General features: G+C 33.1%; 1 long non-coding RNA gene across 2 annotated transcripts; it reads right to left on the bottom strand.

Moving 5' to 3' along the window:
* LOC106502854 lies at positions 10025 to 23976 on the bottom strand. 2 transcript variants are annotated; one of them, XR_001296510.2, is made up of 3 exons: positions 23888 to 23976; positions 14723 to 14820; positions 10025 to 10213 (listed from the first exon to the last, which is right to left on the bottom strand). It is a non-coding gene; the product is annotated as an uncharacterized LOC106502854 (long non-coding RNA). The 2 variants fall into 2 exon arrangements; XR_001296511.2 differs by lacking the exon at positions 23888 to 23976 and adding an exon at positions 23602 to 23700.

Below are 25104 nucleotides of genomic sequence, written 5' to 3' on the forward strand. Positions count from 1 at the left end.
AGCTCATAAACTCACAAGCTGCTACCTTTATCCATTTTTTTGTTTGTTTGTTTTGTTTTTGGACTGAACTGTGGAAAGGTTAGTTGACTAGCAGTTGAAACAGCAGTTATTTTCTCTGTAGGCAAGGAAGCAAGAACCCAAGTTGAGTGCTGTGGGTGGAGATAGAGAAAATAGAAAAGCTTTTGGCATTTTTAGAATTAAAAAAAAAAAAAAAAAAAAAAAACCACAAAAAACAAAAAAACACCCTCAATGCCTGAAGAGTTTAAAGTTAATGGTTTGATTTACCATCAAAATAGTTGCCTAAATGCTGAACCTGTTGGGAATGGTAGGTTAAAGTCTAAGCCAAAAACCCTTGAAAAGCGGAGCAGGTTTTGTAACATTCTCAAAATGCTGAGAATGGAGCTTTAAAGTTCAAGTCACACTGGTAGAGGGGCTTTGATGAAAACAATAGGCTTTCATCTGAATTTACTGGATATTTATGCCTCAAAAAATGAGGCAAACAAAAGGTAAAAAGAACCGTACCCAGAGCATGGTCCAATTTTGAATCAAGGCAATCTCAGATTTGATTAAGCTGATAGCTCCCACATGTATCTGCCTACTAGAGGGAAAGATGTCTTCTCTTTGGAGGAAGTTAATTTTATTTGGAGCTACACTCTTTAAAAATAAATAAGTGAAATATATGCCATTAAGTGAAAAGTGGAAGTCATTTGCAAGTCTTATCATTCAATACAAAAGACAAAAATGATGAGACTAAACGACCAAAGATTAAAAGAAATAATAAGAGATGAAGTTATTGGGGTTATCTGAAAGGATTTTAAAATAATGATTCATATATTGAAAAGTAGATGTAATGAGACAGAAAAAAGAATGTTTTAATGGAAAATTTCACCTAATTAGAGGAATCTATAAAATAATTCTAAAACTTAAAATCAGACTAAGAAATTTGAAATCTCAATATATGTGTTTAAGAGCAATTATAGTAAAACAGAAGTCAGGATTGATTTTTAGATTTGAAGATGGGTCAGTAAAAATATGCAAACTGAAAATAAAGAGAAAAAATAAAAAGTACACATGGGAACATAATACCTATAAATGGTTCACTCAATTATTCTAGCTTGCATGTTGACGATGTCTCAGAAAGAGAGGAAGGAGAATGAGACAAAATCAGTATTTGAAAAGTTGATCTAAGATTTTTCAATACTGAGAAAAGGTATATACCCATAGATAAGCAAGATAAATACAAAGAACATCATATCTACCATAGTCAAATTATGAAACATAAAGACAAAATAAGAAATAAAGTCAAAGAAAAATGAGAAATAATAAGACAGAGAGTTGACCTCTCACCAAAAACAATGGAAGCTTAAAAAAAAAAAATCTATTTAAAGTATTGAATCCAACAACCATCAATGTAGTATTATATATCCAGAGAAAGTAGTTTAAAAATTAGGGCAAAATAAAGCATTCAGACAAATCACAGCTAAGAGAAATTACCAGTAGTTCTTAAAAAAAAAAAAAATAGCAAAAGAAATTCTTTGGGCCAAACAACAATATTCCCTAAGGAAAATACTACAATCTGTGAGGCATCATAAACATTAACTGTACAAAATGATAATCATACGACCTCCTAGAGTTTCAAATATATGAGAAAACAAAAAACAAAACCAAACAAACAAAGAACTCTGTTCTCAGTAATGCAAAACATAAAATGGAAGTTAGCAAAGTTAAAGAATTTTTGGCAAAGCAATAAAAACGATATTTCAAAGGCTCCATGAGTTGCAAATGCATGTTTTAATATTTAGTACAACCATTAAAGTAATAATAAAGAATAGGTAATGAACACGTTACTAGAGGAAAAGCAAAAATGCTATATTATCTTGTGTTACACAAATGAAGGCAAGGAGCAAGATAAGAAATAGAGTAAAATAGATGGGAAAAACATAAAACAAATAGTAGAATGACTGATATAAATGTTACTTATCATTGGTAAATGGATTAAATGCTCCAAATAAAAGACAAACATTGTCATAATAGATAAAATAAGACCCAAGAACTTAATGCTTAGAAAAGACATGTTAATTATAAAGGTAAAAACTGAGTGAGTGACAAGATGGAGAAAAAAAACAACACTAGTAAACAGAACATTTAGAGTCATTTCAGAGAGGAAAACTTAGAAAAAGGCAGAATACAGATAAAAAAAGGACATTTCATAATGATTTATAATCCTCCATGAAGAGATCAAAATTTTAAATTTGTATACTTTCAATGGCATATACATGATCATTTCAAGCTAAGCTCAAAACCTGGAGTATAATAATTATGCAATAAAATGGTACCTGATTTTTAAATTCACTTATATAAGATAGTCATTATTTCTCTGTTAGCCCACATTTCATTTTATTCATGTATCTGCTCATTTATTTATTCACCAGATAGTAATTGAATGTATACCAACTTCCAAGTGCTGTACACTGGGTGGACAACACACATGAATTTTGTATTCACATAAATTACAGTCAGAGCAGGAGATGGATGCTTAAAAAACACGAATTAAATATCATGAACTCTATAATTTATAGGCAAATATTATAGAAGAAAATATTGGCAAATATCTATTAACCCTATTATGTAAAGTCTCATTGTAAGGTCAGGTATGTTGCAGTTGGCCAATTATAATTATTATAATATTTAAAATGTATTAACACTTTTCACAGTTTTTTCACAGACTTTTTTTTCTGGTTTACATACTAATTGTAAATATACCACAAAGTTCCCATTACATTCCATGTATATAAAATATGGGAACACAGAAATATTCTCCAGTAGAACTTCCACAGGGTGTGTTTACATTTAATTAATGACATATAATAATTTAAAATTCAGAATTTTGAAGTTTTTCTAATTTAATATAAGGTAGAACTGATCATTTTAAGTATTTACAAGGTTATTTTGATTTTTTAAATGAATTTGCTCACCCTATCAAAAAACAGATAGGAATCAAAAGGTTCACCTTTCCTTTGCTATGGAAAGAAAGAGAAGGATTGAAAAGTCATTTTTGTAATTTCTAAGCTGTGATATTATGCAGTTTATTTTTTAATATCTAAAATTTTGTCAGGATGTGAAACAAAAAATCTCGAACAAACCCCACACAAAAGAAATGTGTGCTCTAGCAGTGCACAGAACACTACAGAAAGTTACACAATTCTTGGCTTGCAAACCAAACCATTACTAATTTTTCTTTTAATTTAAAAAGACTCTATGGTTAAGATTTAAATTATTTTTATACATGCTTTTATCACAAATGTATTTTTCCTTTGCAAAACAAACCCCAATGAAAATTGATCATTTTCTTTTGTGTCTGTCTCTTCCATTTGATATAGGCTACCCTGGAGGCTTAGATGGTAAAGAATCTGCCTGCAATGCAGGAGACCTGGTTTGATCACTGGGTTGGGAAGATCCCCTGGAGAATGGAATGGAAACCCACTCTAGTATATTTCTGCCTGGAGAATTCTTGATCACAAAGAGTTGGACACGACTGAGTGACTTTCACACACACCCATCAGGAAAGGAATTGTTTTGTCTGCTTGATTTCCTGTCCTAATTCTCAAGGATTTTCAAAGGTACCTGGCACACTGCACATATCAACAGATATTTGCTCAGTAACAAAATGAGTGAATGAATAATGGAATATTGCACATATAATAATTTATTTTGATATACCACATAAATATAAATCTATGTATTTGAAAATTACAGTCCTCAACCATAGTATGAATGAAAATAGACCTATGAGGAAAGTAACAGATTCAGAGATATTTGCGGTTCTAAGTGAATGGTAATTATTCTGTCTGGTTTCTTAAAAACAGAGTGCACTATTCATATAACGAAACATAATATAAACAAAATACCCTACATAACCATGAAGAATGCCATTTTAAGAGCCTATCTGTTGCCCATGTATATAGTTTTATTCTTTATTTGAATACGGTATTATAGTTTCTTTGATGGATGCAATCAACACTGCATATACATATATATGTATGCATGTCTATATATATATGCAGATAAACAGATACAACAGTACTTATATCAGTAACATCTATGAGAGGAAAATATTGTGATTGAGCTGCTTTTAAGAACATATATGAGTTCTCTGAATTTTCAGGAAAAAAATCAGTCTCCACACACCACCAGTAAGATTTTTCACTGTTGCTCAAAAACATGGAATTCATTTTCACCTAGCAGTTGGACTATAAAGAAAGCTGAGCGCCAAAGAATTGATGGTTTTGAACTGTGGTGTTGGAGAAGACTCTTGAGAGTCCCTTGGACTGCAAGGAGATCCAACCAGTCCATCCTAAAGGAGATCAGTCCTGAATATTCACTGGAAGGATTGATGTTCAACATGAAACTCCAATACTTTGGCCACCTGATGTGAAGAACTGATTCATTGGAAAAGATGCTGATGCTGGGAAAGACTGACGGCAGGAAGAGAAGGGGATGACAGAGGATGAGAAGGTTGAATGGCATCACCGACGTGAAGGACATGAGTTTGAGTAGGCTCCAGGAGTTAGTGATGGACAGGGAAGCCTGGTGTGCTGCAGTCCATGGGGTCACAAAGAGTCGGACGCAACTGAGAGATTGACCTGAATTGAACTGAACTGAAAATAATATTATAGAGGATTCATATCATGAGTATGTTTTGTAAAAGTAAAGATTATCTTGACAATTAATTATTGCCCGAGAGTTTTCTTTGTAAAAGTTATTGTGAATTTTAGTTTTCTAATTTTCCATTTTGTATACTGCAGTACACAGAAAATCACACTATATAGAATAGTGCAGTACAAAGAACAAACAAGTTTGATTATCATGCTGTAACAAGTTTTACTGTAACTTTATTAATATTGTCTTAATCTCCAAATATAAAGAAAGAAATATGATACTGTATCATGATCATAGGAATATTTTTATGGCTAATGTTTTTTCTCAGAGAAAATCCAATATATTTTGCCAAAAAAATTTCCTCACGTGATAGTGAAAAAGAAAAACAGAAACCTAACACATTAAAATATGGCAGAAACAGGAAACCTTGCAATAGATTGAATGAGTATTTCTATTTCTGGGAAATTTAGACATGTTCTGTAGGGACCACAATCTGAGGTATGGCATATATTTGGTTTAAGGAATGATTTCTGTCTGTCTGAGTCAACACTTATTGGATGTCCATTCATGCAGAACACTGTGCTAGATGCTGAGAATATACAGAGGTGCAGAAGACCTGGTCCCTGCCCTTAGATGAGCTTACTAATAATTGGATCATTGTTTTCAACCACGGAACAGGGAGAAGACCAAAACTAATGAAGAAAATACATTTTTTCCAAAATCCTATTAAATCTTATAGTGTTATGAGTCAAGTATAGTATAACTGAATAAAATGTTGGCCTTGACATTAGAGGTCCTAGATTTTAAATTCTAACCTGCAGTTTATCAGTTAAATCAGTTAAGTGACCTCAACAGAGTTAAATCATATCTCTAAATGTGTCTGTTTACTTGTAAAATGATCATATTGAGACTGTATTTCTGATGTAAGAAATTTTCCAGTAACATTCTGGTAGAACATGTTAGGAACTTATTTTAATAAATGTTTAGTGCTTGGATGTTTAGTATATTATCAATGAATCTAGAATTATAATAAATTAGATCAAATTTCACAAGAGAGAACTTGACAAGATGAGCGTGAACAGTTTCGCTTTCTGTAATCTTTAGGTTGATGATTTGGTTGGGTGGGAGGATTTGTCTATCCTACTAAAAGCTGCAGAAAGGTTTTCTTGTGCTAAGCAGAAGAAGCAATCAGGCAAGTTGCTAATTAAAATTTGGTGTCTAGAGAGAAGAAACAGATCAAAACTTCAGCCATGTGCACCAAGCTCAAATATACAGATTCTTCTAAAAGTTTAATCTCTCAAAACCTTCTAATTCCAATATATGATGGAGTATTGTTAAATTGGGCTTCCCTAGTGGCTCAGTGTAAAGAATCCACCTGCCAATGCAGAAGACATGGGTTCAATTCTTGTGTCAGGAAGATCCCCTGGAGAAGGAAATGGCAACCCACTTCAGTGTTCTTGCCTGGGCAATCCCATGGGCAGAGGAGCCTGGAGGATTAGAGACTGACATGATTTAGTGACTAAACAACAACAACATTGCTAAATTTGGTAACACTGTGATGATTTTCTACAGAATGAAATGACATTGCAACAAAACTTTAACTCATGACTTTAACCTGGAGAAAAAGGGATATTACTCTGAATTTAGCTTCTGTATCTGAAAAATTTGCTTTAACTTGTATCTCATTGACTATAGTGTTTCATGGATGTTAATTTAATTACTACTCATAGTGATATTTTAGAGGTTAAACTTAATAGAGCCTTAAGTTGAAGCCTAAATTGTTCAAAATCTCTATTTATACATCTGGACAAAATATTCTAACTATTTAGCGCAAGATCCAGTGGAAGGAGCAAATTAAGTTTAAAACCAAAGAATGCTTAAATCATTCAACCACTTATTAGATGACAAATATCACACATCATATGGAGACAATAATCCTGATCTATCTCAGGAAATTGTGAGGACAAGTCTAAAACATATAACCACATGCTTACACAATATGAAGCAGCTATGCTGCCATATGTATATATCCAGTGTTATGTATCTGTATATATATGCATATATATCCAGTACTATGTATCTGTGCAAACTTCAATTTCCAAGTCTACACTTCCTGGACTCTGCGATGATTGGCCTAAAATGTAGGCTCAGACTCAGAAAATAGTACAGCAGTGTAGGGTAGCGCAATTAGGTTGTAAAAGTGGAACCATGTTCCGAATAGGAAGCAGATGCATTCTCTGAGAAAAACAAAAAGAATGTGAACTCTTGTCAGCAGCAAATTAATCAATCTCTTTCTTCTTTACAGGGGCTATGTTAAAACTATATCTAAAATAGTTAACAAAATTCTAAATTTAAGAGACTGCAAGTTTAAAGAGAATAGTTCTAGACAATTCTAAGAGAACCAGATTTTTCTTTTCTCTAATGAGGTTAATAATATTGCAGATATGATGCTGCTGAGTTGTAGAGGAAAAGCCTTTGTTTTCTTGAGAGCTGATACTGGCCAATAACCAAAAAACCCTTATTTAGGGGTTGCCAAAGGCTACTTTATATCCATTTAAGTAAAGGCAATATCCTCTAAATACATTAATCTGTTTAATCTTGTATCCATCATGGCTCCATGCAGAGGTTAATGGTGGAATTTTGCTGTTAGAAAATGTATAACATGTTGTATCTTATGAAAAAGAACCTTTATTTCTAGTTTGATAATGTCTACCAATAATTGAGAATCATGACTATATCAGGCACAGTGCATGCCCTCTATAAAATTGTCTATTTTCCTGTAACATCCCTAGAAGGAAAATATTATTATCTCCAAATTAAAGCTGAAAATACTGTCTTAAAAGTAAAGTAATTGAGGAACTTCCCTGGTGGTCCAGTGGTTAAGACTCTGAGTTTCCACTGCAGGGGATGCAGTTTCAGTTGGAAAACTAAGATCCCAGATGTGCTGTGGGACATGGCCAAAATAAATAAATAAATTAAGTAATTGGTTCAAACTGGTTATAGCTTAAAAGGATTCGAATTTAGGTGTATCTGAACTCTATTATCCATTATGAGATGATGCTCTAGTCTTAGAGGTCTCACTCTATTGTTTTTTTTAAAAAAAAAAAAAACAATTCATTCAACACATTAATTTAAAATGTTTTTTTTAATTTTATAAAATTTATTTTTAATTGAAGGATAATTACTTTACAATGTTGGTTTTATTTCTGTGAAATATTTTTTATAAACCAACCTGAATTTCATGTGGCATTAACCATACACATTGCTTACAATTATTTCCAGTAAAAATCTTTGAAGAATCACTCCTGTATTACTATTGAAATGAATGTATTTGTTCACCTTATGTCAACTTCCTCTGTGAGCAACTGAGGGCTCTGTTCCTTTATCTGGAACAGTCAAACCCAGCTAAAAACATTTGAGGCAATACATCTCAAACCTTCTTTAGTGTCAAGCAACATTTCTCTTTAGCCCAGTCAGGTTCAGCTTTGAGCATTACTGTGTAATTTTAATGACTTATTATTTTTAAAGGTGAGGAAGGGGATGGAGATTGACTACGTGACACAACTTACCTGAAGAGGTTTCATTTCAGAAAAAAAAACAAATATTTCTTTGGATAAATGTATTGCCATTAATAAGTGCTTTTATACTACTGGGTTACTTTGATTCTTCGAGGTCATTATTAATTATAAGAAGAAAATAATAGAGTACATTTTACTTAAGTGGAATTTATTTCTTGCATAAGCCAAAATTTGCTTTAACCTCAAGTGCAGAATATCATATTTGAAATATTCACCTAAGGCTAAGAATTATTTTGTGCTTCACATTCTTACTGCTTATTTACTGAACTTCAACTCTCAGACTCAGTCTAAGCCATATGAGGAGGAGATAGAGTCCTTTGGTAAAGACATTTTTATAATGGTCAGATTTCATTCAATGGAGTTCCAAATGAGAAGATTATTGACGTTTGTCAGAAAATCAGTGTTCTGGTCTCAGATCCACCACAAGACAGGGAGTAGCTCACAAACTTTGTCTAAACTTTTGTGTGTGTGTTCAGTTTTTTTGAGTCATGTCTGATTCTTTGCAGGCCCACAGACTGTAGCCCACCAGGATCCTTCTGTCCACAGAATTTTTCAGACAAGATTACTGGAGTAGTTTTCCTTTTCCTTCTCTAGTTCTCTTTGTTGCTGCTGCTGCTGCTAAGTTGCTTCAGTCATGTCCGACTCTGTGCAACCCCATAGACGGCAGCCCACCAGGCTCCCCCATCCTTGGGATTCTCCAGGCAAGAACACTGGAGTGGGTTGCCATTTCCTTCTCCAGTTCATGAAAGTGAAAAGTGAAAGTGAAGTCACTCAGTTGTGTCTGACTCAGCGACCTCATGGACTGCAGCCTACCAGGTTCCTCTGTCCACGGGGTTTTCCAGGCAAGCGTACTGGAGTGGGTCGTCATTGCCTTCTCTGAGTTCTCTTTGTTATTTCTCCATAATTAAAAAAAAAATGGGATGGAATATCCTGCAAACCTCCATGCTTGATATATGTATTAATTTTCTACTGAGATAATATAAATTAAAATTCCAGTATATAGATGTGGCTAAAATACACTGCAAGTTCAAGTTGACATGTTTCTTTTTTCAATCTTGTTCTTTTCTTCTTTTTGTGCCTATATATTTGCTAAATGCTAGTTTAAGTTCTCTTTAACTACAGACATGGCTCTGTGGTACCTTTGCTTGTCTAAGCACACAGCTGAATTTAAAAGTAGCCTGCACCAAGCTCCTCTGTCCATGGGATTTTCAAGGCAAGAGTACTAGAGTGGGTTGCCATTTCCTTCTCCAGGGAATCTTCCCAAACCAGGAATCGAACCCAGGTCTCTCACATTGTAGACAGACGCTTTACCATCTGAGCCACCAGGGAAGTCTTAAAAGTTGAGTTATAGGCAACTCTGCATAATACTTCTAAGAATCTAAAAAAGAGTCGATATACATATATGTATAACTGACTCACTTTGCTGTGCACCCGAAACCAACACAGCATTGTAAATCAACTATACTTCCACAAAAATTTTAAAAGTGGGGAAGAAAACTTCTCTAGTGGTACAGTGGTTAAGAATCCCCCTGCCAAAGCTGATTTGATCCCTCATCCGGGAAGATCCCACATGATGCGGAGCAACTAAATGAGTGTGCCACAACTACTGAGCCCTCAGTCTCAAGCCCTGCTCCACAACAAGAGAAGTCACCACACTGAGAAGCCTGTATATGACAAGGAAGAGTAACCCCTGCTTACCACAACTAGGAAAAGCCCATATGCCACAATAAGACCCAGATCAGCCATAAATAAATAAATAAATAATTTTTATTAGAGTGAGACTTCCAGATTCATCAGGGAAAAAAGAAAGAAAGCTATTCCATAGAAAGTAGTACTCTCCTACAGCATCTTCACTTGTTACAGAAGCTAACTTCTGTGCTCACTGAGCACAAAGCATCTTGAAGATGAGAGAGCAGGGGAGGGGTCCTAATAAGCAATCCATTCCTATGAAGGCAGGGGCAAGGTTTCACAAATTCCTGTTTGTTTAAAAGAAAAAAAAAATGTTGTTTACAATAAGACATTAGACCAGAAAGCCTGACTAATTTGTTAGAAGGAAAATAAATCTAGGCAAAGCAATGTATATTTATTCAAGTGCGTAACTTGAAAATAAGAGCAAATTTTCCTGAAAAGTCTTTTACACAAGCAAACAAACTCAGCCTTAAGTCATAATGACAGCACAGCACTATCTGGACTTCAAAAAAATAAAAAAATAGAGCCCTGCCTACTTGTTTTCTCAAAAATACCAACAGTTGATGATTTTTTTTTGGGGGGGGGGGCAGCCTTTAAAATTCACCTTTGGTCCATTTTACCAGTGGAGTTACAATCCTTTCCACAAACAGTTTGTGGTCCCATTGCAACCTTAAATGTGTCAGGTTTTTTCAGCATAGCAGGACAGGGTGAATCTCCCTTATTTTTTCCTTCCCATTTCAGTATTTCAAGTTTGCCCCAGGTGTCTTGTCTCAAGCAAAACTGCAGTATCAGACATACTGGATTTTAGGCCAAGTATCAGTTTATTGAAGTCATATGCACAAATGTAGTGATTTTCACAGCCAGACACTTCCTACAGTCTTTGCACTTTGTTCTTTTTGTTGTGTTGTTTGTCATTTATTTTGATTGGAGAAAAAAAAAAGAGCCTTAATTTCATCTTTCCAAATCTTTTCTTGGACTTAACAAACAAGTGCATCAATATATATCTTATATTTTGAGAATGTATTTGTGAACATCATTTTATACCTTAAGAAATTAAAAATTCACTGGAGAGTGAATATTCAGAATTTTTCTCAAAGTATCATAGAGTCTTAGCTCTGTTAAATGTCTACCAAGTATACATGGAACTCCATTTCCAGGGTGTTAGTCATTCAGTTGTGTCTGACTCTTTGTTACCTCATAGACCGTAACCCACCAGATTCCTCTGTTCATGGGATTGCCTAGGCAAGAATACTAGAGTGAGCTGCCATTTCTTATGCCAGGGGATCTTCTGACTCAGGGATTCAACTTGCATCTCCAGAGTCTCCTGCATTAACAGGCAGATTCTTTACCACTGAGCTACATGGGAAGCACAAGCAATAGGTATATTGGCAACTGAAAGAACGTTCTCAATTAGATAGGTTAGGAACAATGTCATAGAAACATTTGCTGTTGACTGTGACAGGAAAGTCTAAACCCTTTCTAAGTTCTATATTTATCATTTGTCATTCTTTGACATTAAATTATTTGATTAATGAATAGATTCTCCGTGCTCTCTTGAGATATCTAGTTAGCCTTGGTTTATCTGTTGTCTTAATCCAAAACAAGAATAATCCAGACAAAGAGCAGACACCACTAGTTTGAACCTATCTTTGATCAAGTGTTTTATGTATGGACCATGGAGAAGACTAGTTGGATCTCCTTGGAATCCAAGGGACTCTCAAGTTTTCTCCAACACCACAGTTCAAAAGCATCAATTCTTTGGTGCTCAGCTTTCTTCACAGTCCAATTCTCATATCCATACATGACTACTGGAAAACCCATAGCCTTGACTAGATGGACCTTTGTTGGCAAAGTAAGACTACAAGGAGATCCAACCAGTCCATTCTAGAGATCAGTCCTGGGATTTCTTTGGAAGGAATGATGCTAAAGCTGAAACTCCAGTACTTTGACCACCTTATGCAAAGAGTTGACTCAATGGAAAAGACTCTGATGCTGGGAGGGATTAGGGGCAGGAGGAGAAGGGGCTGACAGAGGATAAGATGGCTGGATGGCATCACCGATTCGATGGACGCGAGTTTGAGTGAACTCTGGGGGTTGGTGATGGACAGGGAGGCCTGGCGTGCTGCGATTCATGGGGTCGCAAAGTTGCTCATGTCATGACTGAGCAACTGAACTGAACTGATGGAGAAGACAGCTCAGGCTTCCAGGAGCGTAAAGAGATTCAATGCCAACAATGATAAAAATAGAATTCCAACATGAAAATTAAACTAACTTTACTGGGAGCAGAAGAAGCACAAGGGAGAGAGAATCCTTAATACTTCTGTGCTATAGTCCACAGGTTCTTACACTTTAGATTCATCTCTGTAAGTGAATCCATGAGATCAACAGTAAAGAGGATGGCAAAAAGAAGAAAAATTTAGATTTTAGAGTTGCATCAAAATTAAAAGAGAATTTAAAAATACAAATAAAAATGAAAATGTGATTTGAGTATGTATTGTAATGGTATGTCAATCATTGTCATAAAGTTTTTGTGGCTTTTATTATAAAGAAATATTAAAATATTCTCTTTTCTAGTCTTCAGAAGGAATGCAAATCATAAAATCCAAAGAGATGGATTTCTGAGGAAAAAATATTCCCAGAATTGGAGGATGCTATGCCATTCAAGCACTTTCACATCCTTAATAACAAAGTCTTTTTTAAGATAACAAAGAAAATTATACATAAGGACCTATTGTATAGCACAGGGAACTATACTCAATACTATGTAATAACCTATATGGAAAAGAATCTTAAAAAGTGTATATATACACATATTTATTTATAAAATATATATATATATACATATATTATATATATAACTGAATCACTTTGCTGTGCACCAGAAACTAACACAACTGTATTTCAATAAAATTTTAAAAAGATTTAAAAATAAAAGATAATTATAAAACCCAAGAAAGATACAGTCCTCATTGTATAATTTTATTGAACATTTTTTTTCTTTTTTTGTTATCTGACTCCCTGCTAGAATGTAACCTTTTTGAGGGCAAGGATTTAGTTATTTTGTTCACCGTTTAAACATAGGATCTGTGTTAGCTGCAAAGCCGGATCTAAAGAGATAATTGTTGAATAAGCTAATATGGTATTTTCAGAATCACTTTAGCTCAGTAATCCTTGCCCCTCAATATCTTATGAATCTAATTTACCTTCAGCACATACACATTAGTATATGTTGTCTTCTCGTTTTCCACTCCATTCTCAATGGTTTGAGTCATTCTTGACAGTCCTGTTTACGGTCCTCTAAACCCCTGCTATACTCATTCTGTCAGATGACTTTATTGCAAAAGCTACTCTCATTTTCCTGACATCTGTACCCATCATTCACTCATATCTTCTCTCAGATGTAGAAGATATCCTTGTAAATGTCTGTCTTTACACTTCATAAATGTCTGCTGCATGTTCTGAATACTTGCGCCATCAATGACTCACTTTCAGTCTCGTATCTTCCTTGTCCATGTTCTTTTTATCTTTCGTCTACCGTCAAATTCAAGTCCATGTTCATGAGGACTTGGTCCTTCCTCACTCCTTTTAATCAGCTACTCTACTTCTCTTTTCTTTCCTTTCTCCCCATCTGTCTCAGTGACTTTGGGCTATTATAACAAAACGCCATACACTCAATGGATTATAAAGGGCAGAACCTTATTTCTCAGAGTTCTAGAGGCTAGGAAATCAGAGATGGAGTCACTGGCAGATTTCACGCTTTGTGAAAGCCTGCTTCTTGCTTCATACATGAATGCCTTTTTCTTATGTCTTCACAGGATAGAAGGGGCAAGGGAGCTTTCTCAGGGCTCTTTTATAAGAACACTAATTCCATTCATGAAGGCTGTACCCCTATAATATAATCACCCAGAGACCTCACTTATTAATACCACCACTCTTTGGATTAGTATTTAAACTTGAGAATTTGAGGGCACACACACATATAGACCATAGCATGACCAAATATTTAAGGCAATAATGCAGGTACCTCTTGCTTACTACACATTTCTGTGTCAATTTGTTTCAATTTACCACTCTCATCTATGTCAATAAAGCTTCCATTTTCCAAATCCACTTCTCTCAAACTTGGATAAGTTGTCTGACCATATCTCAGCCAAGGGCTAATATTGTTACTACCCTTAGATAAAAAATCAAGTCCTCTTTTGATATTTGCAATACATGCTAGAAGTCAGGACAGCAATTCTGAGTGTTTTACTAGGAGATGGATGATATATTGAACCAGGCACATAGCTAAGTTCATTCCTTTCATTAAGTACTAGTTTACCAAAAATTAGTTAAAAGAGTGCAGCGTCTATCATGGTCCAGGAAGGTAGCAATGAACACAGAGCTAGCCATTGGGATAAATGGGTCTTACCATTACAACAATAGGTAAAATATGGTGAGATGCTTACTATAGTTGTGTATGCAATAGGTCCCATAGACAAGGTGAAATATTTAACATAATTCAGTTTGGAATGAGTGAAGAGGCAGTCACAGGGAGGTGACCTAGATACCAATATTTAAGGATGAATAGGAAATAGCTAGTTGAAATATTAAGAGAAAATGGTGACAGATTCAGCCCATTGCTTCTCTAACATCAGTGTGATTATATGCCCTTGACTATTATAACTCTTGAAAATCTCCCCATTACTTCTAAGCAAATTATAAATTCCTAGAAGTGGCATAGAGACTATCTACCATGTGGTTTCAATCTGCCTTTCTATACATTCAACTATTCTCTATAAAATAAAATCACTTACCATTTTCTAGGCCAAAATACACTTTCTCATTGTGTTTTTGCTTCTCAATCTTTTTGTCCATGTAAACATCTCATCCAGTTCAGCAGTAAAGAATTCACCTGCCAATGCAAGAGACACAGATTCAATCCCCGGGTCAGGAAGATCCCCTGGAGAAGGAAATGGCGACCCATTCCAGTATTCTTGGTTGAGATATCTCACGGACAGAGGAGCCTGGTGGGCTACAGTCCATGGAGTTGCAAAGAGTTAGACATGACTTAGTGACTAAACTAAACAACAAAAAAAATCCCATTAAACATTTATACAATCTGAAAAGACAGTTGCCAATGATTGCCTCTTTAATTAGTTACCCCTTCTGAGGCAATTATTTCAATACTGTGATAATTTGCTTTTCAATTTAAAGGACAAATCACACATTACCTAGGTTGGTGAATGTTTTTTATCATGTACCTTCCCCTTATTAGCTTATGAGTGTGTGCGTGTTATTCAGTCAGTTGTGCTCAACTCTTTGAGACTCATGGACTGCAGCACACCCCTTCAGGGTAAAAAGCCCTACCTTAGCTGTTTTTTGTGTTCCCTACAACCCGAAGAAAGAATGCCTTTAAAACATTAGCTTTTCAATAAACTGTGGGCCAATATATAGTTTGATCAATAAATTTTCCTAAGAAATACAGTTCTGGTCATTTTGTTTTAGTTAAGAAAGTAATTCAAAAATTGTGCCCTAGACCTCAGTGATTTTATAAAATTCTTAGTTAGTTACCTCATTATTAGTCCAACACAGCATTAGCTTGAAAACAAACTGGAAATGTTAGATTCACTACAAAAGCCAAAGACCTGCACTGAATCTCGGTATAATTACCTCATATAACTGTTGTAACAGAATACAAAATGTGTCATGGTGGAAAATATTACTTATTACCCTGGAAAAACAAAGTTCCATATTACTCAAATACTTTCTCTCAAAGGGGCCCCAAATATTTGAAGTGAAGAAGTAAGGCACAAAATGTTTACCAATTACATTCTACTAGGTACATTAAGGAATTAAGGAGCAGATCCTTATGATCATAGCTAAGAAAAACTATGTTAAAAGTTTTGGAGAGGGAAGTAGTGTATTTTCAGTCCTAGTCATTAATTTTAAACAATGTCTAATCTGTACAATAGAGAGAAGAAGCCTGTATTTGTACTGTTTTGCTTTTGACCTCTGCCCTTTTTGTAAAACCCAGAACTTCCAATAATATGAAAGGATTTTGATACTGTATTTTAGTTTTAGCGTTTATAGGCGCATCAAGTTACCTCTCTTTGATTTGGCTTTTCCCTAAATGCTGATTCTATGCCTAACTGTCCGCCAGAGGCCAGGCAGTGGGTTTCTCTGAAAATGCGATGCATCTAAAAGATTATAGCTGAGTTAATAAAAATTTCAAGTTAGAAACACCACAATGAGCATGTGTTTCCATTCATAAAGTATGTCTTAAACACACACAAACTATTTTTTGTCATCTGGTTTTGCCCCATTTTGAAATTATTCTCTGCTGTTAATTAGAAGTGACTACAATTTGATTAATCTCAAACATGTGTCACGTATAAACAATGTGGAGAACTGAATTCAATTTTTTTTCACTTGTAGTATGCAGGGTGTTCACAGAAAGGAGACAAATATATTTTTCAAATAATCTGAAATCTGATATTATCACACTAACAGGATATTATCAATGTAACATATTCTCAAATATAAATATATCATATTTATTTGATGCATTAATTTCACAGGATACCTTAATTATAAGCAGGTTTAGACTGAAAATGCAAAAATTAAGGAGACTTCTTTCTCATTTGTTACACTTCTAAAGCTTTCGATTCTGGAATCTGTTTTTTAACCTTGAGAATTCACCTGATCTTGGTCTCTGGTTTTTGATTTACTTCTTTTGTCAATAACGTCTCAGTGCTTACAAACTCAGTAGACAAGTATACCTGGGTTTTGCTTAAAGAAAGGAAAGTTTCAATTAACAAGGAGAAAATGTCTCTTTGGCTTAATTTGAATTATAATTATTGTTATAGGATATATACTAAAACACTCATTTTTCAATGTGCTAATTTAATTTCCATAAATGCACTCAGCCTTTAGCCAGATTATAAAAGAAAAAGTTTATGATAAAGTAGTTGTGATTTAAGAAACAATGATTCCAGTTAGGTTTTTCAGTTCAACTTTCTAACCAAAAAATGGTTTTCTTTCTTATTACACAGCCTGCAGTAATAAGTGAAATATAATCCTAATTAATTTTTCCTACAGCTATATATAAATCAATAGTTGCAACATCCCAAAGGAAACACACACTGCAGTCCTCCAGGTTCCTAATGAATGCAAATAGAATGACCTTTTTCTGACAACTATGAATATTGTTCCACAATTTTACCATTAAAATTGCTGCTATCAGCAATTCATACAGCAAACATGGAGACTACAATAGTTGTAAATAACCATTCATTATGGCAAGAAAGGAATGGGAAAAACTAAGCCTAAGTTATGCAACTTTTAAGCCTCAGCCTGAGTTTTATATTTCATTTTTCTTATTTTTTCCCACATTTGATCACAGTATTATTTATACTTCTGACTCACGTTAGAATTTATTTTTAGTTTTTTTATTTTAATTTTTACTTTATATTGGAGTATAGTTAATTTACAATTTTCTATTAGTTTCTGGTGTGCAACAATGTGATTCAGTTATACATATACATATGTCCTTTCTTTTTCAGATATTTTTCCCATATAGATTATTATAGAATATTGAGTAGAGTTCTCTGTGCTATACAGTAGGTCCTTCTTAATTATTTGATATTCAGTAGTGTGTAAATGCTAATCATTTTGATGTTGAAATTCTGTCTGTAACCAGTCATCATTTAGATTCTTCTCTATTCCAGATGAAAAAACATTAAAATAATTCAATGTTTTATATTATTTACTTGAGAAGTTCAGTATGGAAATGTTTTTGCAAATGAAGTAATAATATTATAAGGCTCTAAATACTATAGTCAGATTATTAGGAGACTGTGATGATATTCCACAGACATATCTGTACAGAAAACCCTATTGGTGTACTTAACGTATCAAGACATAGTACCATTCATGTAGTGAGCATGTGGATGAATTCAGAAGCTATGAAAACAGATAATGACATAAGAATGACCCCTATGGGAACCTGAAGAAAAGGTAAGAAGCAATTCAACTGCATTATAGAAGAACCACTTTATTCCAAAATGCAATAACACTGTGTGTATTTATGCTAGTGCATATTTAGTTTCCCATGAAGATGTCTCATTAAGTGCAGAAGTTAAACTCAAATTGTATAAGACTAGTTAAGTTTGTTAAACTTAATTATGTCAGTCATAGATCTATATATTGGAAATTCCGATTGTTCTCTACAGTCAAGAATATAATTAGCCAATAGAATTCAAATACTCATGAAAAATAAAACTGCCCAAATTGCAACAAGTTTCAAAAAGGAACTCACAGTAGTACATTTTCACAAAATTGCAGAAACTATTTCTTCCTTCCCTTATTCTATGATTAATTTATATACTTTTGTACAAGACTGGAGACCACTATCATATAATTATTTGATATCTCAAATATGTATTAGTGACACAAGTTTACATAGACTCTATTTATAGAGATATATTAACTGTCTTTGCTAAGTAGTTGTACCACTATTTTAGTATAAAGTCAACCTACACTACTTTCAAGTGGAGAGCTGTTTTAAACTTCATTCAATTTCTTGAAATAGTTAAGAGAGCATTTCTGTGAGTGTGGTTTGGGAACAGCAGGCATAGATGGCATTTTTTAACTGTATTAAACAATCTCCTCTTGATGGCATCTCTCCTGAAGATGTCTGTACTCTCACACCTGTAATGCTTTCATGTTCAAAATGAATCCCTGCTACATCTCACTCAATATTGATCTTTAAGGCATTTCTCCCAATCCTTTTCCCAGTGTGGTCACTGAACAGTATCAGAGTTCAATAGGAAGATCAGCTGCTCATCCACTTTTTGCTAAAGCAATTTGTATTATGGATTTATTTTAGCAGTCTACAGTGGCAGTTGCTGTTTTTACTATTTAAATGCTTTGATTATCTGACCTTGCTTACTTTATCTTTCTAAGTGCTATGCATGAGCTTTAAAATTGATCAATAAGTGGGGATTCCTCTACAGGATTATGCTGAAATCAATCTCAATTCAGACTTTTTGTATTTTATGTTTATTACTAGATCCATCTTAATTGCATTCCTTATTTTGGTAAATAATTTTAAAACACCTAGTTGATTACAGAGATAAGAGTCTTTCAAGATCCATGCATATTATAAAATAACTTGTATTCTTTATATGTTATTCTGTCCATTCTTTCAATGTGAAATAGGAAAGAATTAACCATGGATATTTTATTCAAATATCTTTACATTATAAATAAAATTAGAAGAAAAAACACAGCCTTGTTTATACAGATGAGTAACTGAAAAATCTAGACACACATTAATGTGCTTGTTAATTGTGATAAGTGTGAAACTTCAACCAACACAGTCTATATACATATTTTGCACATAAAAGTGTTTATAAGACTTTTAACAGGATAAATTAATACTCCCTGGAAGAAAAATCAAAGCAAATTCTCAATACTTGTATTTCTGAAATTCAATAGGAAAAAACCTATAAGCTTGCTGAATATCAAAAAAAAAAAGGAATATTCAATATGAGAAAAAATTTTGTTTCACACTCTCACTATTAAGATAGGATAATTTACTCATTTCTTTGGATTGAAATAGAAGTAAATTAGAACCTTAAATGCCTCTTAATTCAAATTATGAATTTCATAACCAAAATCCCATATTCATGAATTTCAATAAATATAAAATTCTTAAAACTAACTATATGAGACACAAACATTAAGGAATATGAATTATCTCGCATAACTATTAAAGCTTGTGCTAAATTTTTGGTCTAATTTAGTTACATTTCATGACTCTGGGTGGTCACATGAAGCTCCTGAATTTTGTCTTTGGATCAGTTTATACTTACATTAGATTTTTCAAAGTCATAAACAAAAGAAATGCAGAGATGAGTTAAAAAAAGAAATTGATGTCATCTCTTTTAATCTCATTTTAAAATCCAATCTAATGTCTCAATATCTGTGTCATCAACTGTTACATAAAATTGCAGTGAAATATTTCCATGTATGTAAATGAGAGTATAAAATCTGCAATTTCAGAGGCCAAATATGCAAGCAGAAAAGATCCTGAGGTAAATAATCATATGACTATATACAGAAGATGTGCAATATTCTCACCTGTGCAAATACAGTCTTTTTCTGCTCAAATAATTTTAAAAACTCTCATAGGACTAGAGAAATAGCACATATGTCCAATAGGTCTATAGTCATATATTCATACTTTGGAATTATTGGTCAAAATGATTTAGTATGTAACAGCTTTCATTTTAGACTAAATTCTAGCCTATTATTACAATAATTTTTTTTTTCCTGCGGCTTACATTAAATGAGACGTAAAGTACATGTGAATGAAAGCAAAGCCATCACAAGATATTTCATTTTAATAGTTACATGTATGGAGTTAGGATAGGAAAATTAAGATTCCCGAATACGGAAAGAATGAGGAAAATAAGAATTTTAATTTTAAATAGTTGCCATCATGGTATTTTCAAAAACTGTTACAACCAGTTACTTCCTTTTTACTGTTTGTAGTGGAATAGTGCTTGAGATAAATCATTTTTCCAGAAAGTTTTGCATCTCTGTAGATCACAGCCCTGGAAAGACATGTCCATACTTTCATACTTTTTTCCTCAAGTGGGTAAATGTTAAGAGAGAAGAATCCAAGTTTCATGATGCACCAACACAAAGCTGGGAAGTGAAAATTATGTTGCAGTGGAGTCTTGAAAATATGACTGTAAAAGTTAATCAATAAAATGTCTATTCCTGTCTATTCACTGGAGGCCCCAGCTGCATAGCTTCACTCAATCGATACTACAAATTATTACGATTTCCAGGTTCCCACTGGACATTCAGAACAAATCTTTCAAGTGTAACAGTCTTATACTGAGTATATGGTGTGTGTTCTCTACATTTATTTCAAAAAGAGAAGGGGAAAAATAAAATCTAAATCCTTTGTGTTCTTTAAAACTTCAACTCTATGGAAAATAACTTACGGGTTACTTTTTAATGTTAAAAACATCTTCCTTTTGATTGCCAAATTTTGTGCACGTTTCTTTTTTAACTGTTTCACATTTAGTTAAGAAATGACTTACTCTAATAATAGATGTAGGTGATATAGCAACCTGGTCAACTCTGAATGTTTCCCAAAATAAATGAATGAAAGAAATACCTTTGGGATAACTTATCAAACAGTCACTTGAATACATTATCACTGTTAGAGAGATACGTACAGGACCCTGACTGACAAATATTTCAAATTGTAGCAGATCCCTTAAAATACACATTCTAGTTATTGTTTTTATGACTTATCCCAACACATTTAAAAAAATCATGTTTGAAGTATTCAATTTTTTCTAAAATAAAAAATTCTAATTTCAAAAACGAGTTGCTGTTTTTCTAAATAAAAACCCCAGAATGTTTTGTTCTAAGTGAGATTATCTGCTCTCTGCAGAAAGATTCTATATTGATTATAAACTCTAGAAGCTACTCGAGACCTTAAATTTACCCTCCGTACATTTTGTTCCTGTATCTCCTAGTCAAAATTCAGAGTTTTCCAGATAAAGGGATGACAGATGAAGGGAACTAACTGTAATACTTTCATGCCTTATGACACCTAACATGGTCTTTCTTTCTTCTGACTGGCGAATCCTATGGTGTCTGGCACTGCCCCAAACCAAATCAATTGGTAAATTTGATCAATTCATGCCACCTGTCGATTGAGTGGGAAAAAAAAATCAAAACTAATAAACAGAATATTTTGTTTGCTAAACCAAAAAGGTTTTGATTTTTATTTGACATTGAAACAATAGTGTATTTTTCCATGTATCATGGAAAACATATAGACACATATATCTAACATGTACTCATATCCTGTGACAATCTATGTTGAGGCTATATTTGAAAAGAAAGATAAATGTGTTCCTCCTAAGAAATCATCACTGTTTTGATTATGATCATTTATCAATCCCTATAAACTTTAATAACATTTTCTTATGTCTTAATAACATTTCTAATTTTATGATTTTTAAGATATATGAAAAAACCATTTCAAATATTTAGATTTGAAATCATGAAGTTACAATCTTAAATACTCTCTTAGATAATATCTGTATACCTTGCCAGCACTTTCACATTAAGAGAGAATATCATACTTAATTTCATGAAGAAGCTATATTAGAAAATAAAGTAGATATAGATCAAACATAGAGAACTTAAGTTTGATTTTTCATTATAATTTAACTAGATGAATCAGTCTAGTTTATTTGCTTATAAAATTCAAGATTGAAATCAGATCACTGCATGTCAGTTTTTAGATCAAAAATTATATTTTTGTGGGCATACTGAATAATGTGCCTTTATAGTACTATTTAACTGTAGAAAAAATGTTGGCATTATTTTAATAGCAATATGCTAACATCAAATACTATCATTAGTTTTATATGAGTTCACAACCATTTTTATATATTTCTTATTTTATAAACATATCTTAGGCATATTATTCCCCTAATATAATATTGCTTTTTTAAGACACCATAATGTTTATAACAATAGTGCATTACTCTATTCATTCCCAAAGAAACTTTGCCCAATAAGCTTTTAATCCTTGGTACCAATTTCTACCTTTTAATATTTTTTAAATGTGTCTTTTTTTGTTGTTGTGTGTGTCCTGGCATCTGACTAAAGGTACATGAATGGCAAACAGGGTTTATTATGGGGTTTGATTTTATTTAGAAGCACACAAAATGTTATCCTAGATTTCGTAATTGTTTTAATGCTTTGTAATATTAAATCCTTGAATTAAAACATAAATAAATTGCTCGTGAATAAATTTCAAAAAATGTGTTTTTACATTTTATGTGCACTATAAACTACAAATCAAGAAAGAAATGTTTACTGTATATATTATTTTGAAGTCCTTTTGATAGGTATATCAAGATATGCATTAAGGAGTATAAGTTTAGAATATGACTTCCAAAAAGCAGGTAAGATCAAATAAAGCAGGCCAAATTTACTTCTGGCTGCAGGACTTTGGTCAAAGGTATGAGTGACAAGGGAAAAAACTTCAGGTGTGGATGCTTTATCTAACTGCACTCGATTCAAGCAAGTTCAGCAAGTAAAGTTTAATTCTTTACAAACAGAAAGAGAGAGACTGAGAGAGATTCATCTGGGCTACGCTACTTTCAATTTGTTTTTTGAAAACAGACTAAGAGAATGAATACAGAAAAAAAAAAACCCCACAAAGATGATAGAATACTTGATTATCAGAACACCAAAATGAAAAAGAAACTAATATTTATTTGAATTGCCAATGACAAAATCTGAAAACATTGCAGAGATATAAAGCAATTGCATAAAGATTTACATAATAAAAACAGAAATTAAATACTAGATGCTTCACTAAGGACAGCTTTCATGAATGTTTCAGAACAACATAAGTCTTTATTACTTTTCTTCATAGTTTCTTACATGCCTCAATGGTCTGATCAAAAATTTTCCACTCTCAATGTCTCCCAATTTAATAGTGTCTTGCTTAGAGCTGCTACTTTAACAAAAAAGAAAAGCAACAAGAGCCATATGTAACCTTTGGACTCTGAAAGGAGAAAGATGAGAATGCCATTGGCAGATAGGTGCTACAGAAACACAGTGTACTCTTTCCCTTGAATCTTACCTTCAACATTTCTTGATAGTTAACAAGCAAGTTGACTGCCACATCATTATTCAGAATCTGGAATAAGACAGTTACCGTTTTCAACATGTGCCATTTCAGTTAAGAAATGTTGCAGACTGAAAGTTTATCTGTTTTGGAAAGAACAATATATTGAACAAGCTAGAATATTTACACATAACCTTTTGCAACACAGAGAGAATTAAACATTTAGCAACTAAAGTCAAAAGGACTGACTTGATTTCAGTTTGTAAAGTAAAACTTTCTGAAAGACTGAAAAACAACTCACTTGTAATCATTTTTTTCTTCTTCAGAAGCAATAATCCCTTCTGTCACTGTCTTCGGCTCTGCCTGGGGTTTTCTACTGTTCTGTTCTTGGCGAACTCTTTCTGCTATTTGCTCAGTTAGCTGCTCTTGAGTAGCCTTAAAGCTGGATTCCATTAGAAGAAGTTTTTCATCTTGACTGGCAAGTTCTTGGGCTGAAAGATAAAACAAGAACATTGCCTTTTAAAAAACCAAGCTAATCTGGTTTCTTTTCTTCTTTTGTTTTTGGTTTAAATTCTATGCAATGCAAATTTGAGAAAGATTTAAACAGATCCTGCTTGTCCAAATACAAATTCGTATATTCACATTTTTAGATTCCTTTATTTAAAGCACAAGTAACAAAGGTATGTATGAAGAAATACAAGATGCTTGTTAGTAATCTCGAATTTATAAAACATTTGAATGACAAACTTAAGTGTCTTCATCAGACAACAATTCTCCAAGATAATTCGTAAGACCTTTGCTACAATGTAAGTGTCTTATAAAACAACATTAATGTATAGTACTCTTGTTCTTTCTTTAGCATAGGCCTTGGGTATATGTATATATATTCACATAGACAAAGACTGACACATTATAAATTATGCCAAAATGATGACTCTCCACTGATTTATTTTCATGTATAATATTTATGAAATTTAAACACTTTTTCAAGGTCATCCAATAGATGGCACTCTTTCATTAGACCAAAGCAGACAGGCAGTATGCTTCAAGCTCTCAAAAAATAAGTGATTTAAGACAAAGACATTTTTCCTTTGTTCTTTGTTGACTGTATTCTTAGAGATATATATCTGTATATTGTATTCGACTATTCCCCCTTTATAAAAATGTTTATCTGTTTTTTTTCTTTTCAACTGACTTAAATACATATCATCAATTGCAAATGTTATCAGGTTTTAAATTTTATTTTTAATAATATGTTTAGATTTGTCTAGTTGCATTATTTTAAAAGTATCTTTTTAGGAGTATTCTTAAATATAACTGGATTTATAATCCATTGCATTAAAGAGCATGATATTTTATGAAAATTAGTAATTTCAGTCTTGCAGTTAAACTGAAGAAGAAAAAAGAAATGCTTTTTAGTATCTCCAAATCAATAAAAATAGAAATAGAAATGGAGAAGATCAGATTTTTATAAAAAGAGCATCTTCCCTTTTAATGATTCTCATTTTATGTCCAAAA

The sequence above is a fragment of the Capra hircus genome, chromosome 14, assembly GCF_001704415.2.
Source record: "Capra hircus breed San Clemente chromosome 14, ASM170441v1, whole genome shotgun sequence".
Lineage (NCBI taxonomy): Eukaryota > Metazoa > Chordata > Mammalia > Artiodactyla > Bovidae > Capra > Capra hircus.